Genomic DNA, 4,613 nt, shown 5'->3' on the forward strand with positions numbered 1-4,613 from the left:
TATCAATCAAGAGATTTGTTTTAAGGAATTAGCTCATGTGATTGTGGGGGCTGAAAAAATCCAAATCTGTGGGGCGGGCCAGAAGCCTGGGCACTCAGGCAGGGGTTGGTGCTGTAGTCTGGAGGGAGAATTTCCCCTTTTTCTCCAGGAAACCTCAATTTTTGACCTTCAGCTGATTGGATGAGGCCCACTCATTTTATCCAGGGTAATCTCTTTTACTTAAGGTCAACTGATCGTAGAAGTCACGCACATCCACAAAATACCTTCACAGCAACACCTAGGTTTGTGTTTGATTAAATAACCTGGTACTAGAGCCCAGACAGGCTGGCTCCGCCACAGGTGGTATTTAGGGCCATGACTGGGGCTGGAATTAGTTAGGGATGAGGTGAGAAGTTTTACGAATGAGACTTGAGGAATTCCAACATTTAAACTGTAGGTAGAGAAGGAAGAGCTGGGCAAGGAAAGTATGAAGGAATAGCTGGTGGAAAACAGGTTTGTGCCAGTCAAATCTGGGAGACCCTGGGTTGGACAAAGCTGAGCGCAGCAGGCCTCTCTCCCGCAGGACTTCTCAGGGCCTTTAATATGTGTATGTGCATCATGAAGCCCCACAAGAAACAGGTAGTAGTTGCATTTTCCAGGCTTATTGGACCAATCAGGAGCCAAGATTTTTCTTTTTTTTTTTTTGGTGAAACTTTAGGAAAATCTGCAGAAGTAAATAAATGCATCAAAATAGCCAAATAATTAAAAGGCGAGCAGAAAATGATGTCAAGACTGAGTTGCAGAGAATAAATTCTGGCTCCTTATGGTGCGGACAGAGATAACTGGTTCTCAGCAGGAGACAGTCTCTTCTTCCCTCATGAAACATAAGGATGAGGGTCAGACTCAGGCCCTAAGAGGTGCCCGTAAGCAGTCAGGATGTTCCTAGTCTCATGGAATTCTGCATCACTGTTTCGTCTTCCTCCCAGGTGGAAGACATTAGTACTTTGTGAACAAATCTGATTCCAAAGGCGAGACCCTGGTCCTTAGGGTCTGGCTTGGTGGACAGGTGTAGGGTGTGGAGTTACTCACCAGGGTTTAAAGCCTAGCTCCATCACTGCTGAATGGCGGCGAACCTGGGTTGTTTTTTATGTCACCTCCCGGAGCCTCGGTCTCCTGATCTGTAAAGTGGGGCGCTTTGCAGAGTTTGTGAATCACACGAGACGACGTGGTGCAGCAGCCGGCTCTTGGTAAGCACCCAGCAGCAGCTGTTCTGTTATCATTTTGCCGTTGCACAAGGCAGTGGTGGTGTCATGGCAGGGAGGGGCCCCACAGGCTGTCCTCTGTCCTGGCCAGAACTGAAGAGAGGAAACAGATGCTCGTTGCTGGCCAGCGGGTGGGCCATGAGGGGTGACTCAGAGTGGAGAGGCGTCTGGAGGAGGCTTGGAACCGCATCACTGGCCATCCTTCAGGGCTGTCTATAAACAACCTCCCACCTAGGTACGCCGGGTGGCTGGGATGTCTGGAAGCTGGGAGTTGGGCCCCTTGGCCATTTTGTAACTGTGTCTCAGACTCCCCGAATCAGCCCGCCTTTGGGGCCTGGGGAAGGAAGAGAGAAACAGGGTAGCCCAGACTTTGGAATCATCACCCAGTCTCTGCCTCCATCTCTGCCTTCTCTGTGTCCTTGTGTATTCTCTCCTCTTCTTAGGAGGACACTCGTCACTGGATTTAGGGCCCCCTTAGTCTAGGGGGACCACTGTTTAGGTTCAGTACCCCCTTCTCTGAAATCCTTGGGACCAGAAGTGTTTCAAATTTTGGATTTTTTCAGATTTTAGAATACTGGTATTATGTCAGCTGAGCATCCCTAATGTGAAAATCTGAAATTTGAAATGCTCCAATGAGCATTTTCTTGGAGCATTATATGGGAGCTCCAAAAGTTTTAGATTTTGGAGCATTTCAGATTTTATATTTTTGAATTAGGGATGCTCAACTTGTGTAACCTCATCTTAACCTAATTATTTCTGCAAAGACCCTGTCATCAAATGAGGTCACATTCTGAAGTTCTATGTGGCTGTGAATATTTTGGAGGGGACACTATTCAATCCACGACAGCATGTGTATCTCACTTAATCTTCACAACACCCAGATACTCATTTGAGAGATGGGAAACAGATACTCAGAGCAGTTAATCAGAGGTAGCAGATCTGAGATGTGAACCGGGAACACGGCAGAGGTTCAAGGCAGCCCCGCTCCTGTGGGTGCTGTCCTTGACGGTCTCATTATCTCTGAGTGACACAGGCAGACATTGCATTATCTCTCCATCTGACAGGTCAGGAAACTGAGACCAGAGGTGGCGGGAGGGGAGATAGGAAAGTGACTTGGCAAGATCACATGGTGAGTAAGTGGCACAGTAGAGACTCCAGGCCTAGTCCCCAAAGATCTTCCGCTACAATTAAATATTATGTCTCAGTGCAAAGTGGGCGAAAGAAGCCAGACACAAAAGGCACGTGTTGTCGGGTGCTATCTCTATGGAAATGTCCAGAACAGGCAATCTCGAGATGGAAATGTCAGTGGCTGCCAGAGCTGTGCGGAGGGAGGAAGGGGAAGTGACTGCTAATGAACACGAGACTTCTTTCGGGGGTGATGAAGATGTTCTGGAACTAGATAGCAGTGATGGTTGCATGACTCTGTAAAATGAATAAAGGCTGAAGAGGCTGAAGTGCATGGCAGGTGAATTATGTCCACCAGCCTCTGGGGGAGGGGGACAGTGCAGGAAGCAAGTGCTCACAAGGCCCAGCAGAGGCCAAGTCTGTGTGTTGTGACAGCAACAGCCCAAGCCCTGGTGCATAAACTCTTCATGCAAGAAGGTACCTCGAGGCTTTGTGACAGAATGTGCACGCTCTGTTTGTTAAAGCACAGACACTGGGAGAGCTTGCGGATCTTCTAGAATACCCCCTTTTAGAACCGTGTGGCCTTAGCAAGTTGCTTTCCTCTCGGGGCCTCAACTTCCACACCCTGCACTGCTGGCTGGGCTGAGGTCTGCTAAGTGCTCGGGGCAGTACGAGACATTTCACTGGGGCCCCTTTGACCTGGGGCTATTTTGCCTCAGCCAAAAAACAAAACCATAAAAAAAAAAAAACACACACACAAACAAACCATTAAACTTTCAGCCCTTGCTATTGCCAAACCATGACCTCTGTTGCTCATCCCTGAACCCCACATCCTCCCGGGGTTTGGGCGAAGGATCAGACCGCGTGAGGCTTTGCAATGCGGTCAGGCGTTGGGTAACAAAGGCAATGGGTTCTACAAAACGGAGACTGCCCCCTTCTAAGTCGTGACGACTGTGCTCATTGGCTTCATAAGTCCGCGGTGGCATCATCACTAGCATGGGCTCCCATCAGGTCACCTGGTGTTTAGTTTGCATCTCTGTACCCTGCCCTGCCCTCACCCGCTCTGGCCAGGGCAGACTCAGGAGCTGGGCCCTTGCTTGGTCCCCTGAGGCCCACGGGGGTCTCTTGCCCTGGCGCCAGCTCTCTGGAGCGAGGAGGGCCAGAGGGGAGGGGTGCTCCTGCTGCCTTGCTGGGTGGGGAGGGGGGGATCCCCCAGCCCGTTTCTGGCTGCTGAGAGCCCTGCTCACGTTTCCAGGCATGTGGTTTCCCTCCGGATCACAGACTTTCCTGAGTTGTGCAAACATCTGTGAACAAACCCCCCTGGAGGAGTGAGCTCCGGGGGCACTTGTGGGCAACTTCCTCCACGCTCAGAGTGTTCTGTTAGGGTGCAGGCTGGGTGGGAAGGTGGGCACTGGAGGGGCAGGGACCGTTTCCTTGGCTCTGTCCAGGCATCTGTGCCCCATATGGCTGGAGCGTAGAGAATGAGCTGGGAGTAGGAAGGAGGAGACAGAAAGACAAAGCAGGGGCCAGGTGGGTCTTGAAAGCCATGTTGTAGCTGTGGAACTTTATCCTCAGAGAGGCGGGACACTATTGAGTTATATCCACCCTATTATATCCAAGACCCTATTGAAGGGGGTTTCTTTGGAGAATGACTTCATCTTAACAGCCATCATCATTGCCATCATCATCACAGATAACACACGTTTGGTGCCAGCTATGTACCAGGCGCTGTGCTCAACACAATACATTAATCCCGTTAGCAGTTCTACGAGGTAGATACCATTATTATCCCCATTTTAGAGGTGACAATACATAGACTTAGGAAGGATAACTGAGATACCCAAGACCACACTGCAAACATAAGCCCAAGGTGGAACCACAGGTGGGACCCAGGTCTGCCTGATCCCGAAGCCATGGCTCCTGAGCACTGTTCTCTGTGACCATAGCCTCCCTAGGGTGTGTTTGTGTTATTACAAGATCACACGGGCTGCCAGGTGGACAATAAGCATCCGAAGACGGTGGTGGTTAATACTGGAGGCAGGGACCTCTCCAGTAAGAGATGGTGGTTGGTCATCTCTTAGAAAGGAACAGATCCAGGAAACAGAGTGAGTAGACTCTAAACGAGGTGCTGATCCACCCGGTGGGAGGGATGAAGGAGAGGGCACATGGAAGCAGGAGCCCCAGGTTTCTACCATGGATGGATGGATGGATGGATGGATGGGTGGAGGAGGGCCATTTATGCAGATG

The sequence above is a fragment of the Microcebus murinus genome, chromosome 6 (assembly GCF_040939455.1).
Source record: "Microcebus murinus isolate Inina chromosome 6, M.murinus_Inina_mat1.0, whole genome shotgun sequence".
Lineage (NCBI taxonomy): Eukaryota > Metazoa > Chordata > Mammalia > Primates > Cheirogaleidae > Microcebus > Microcebus murinus.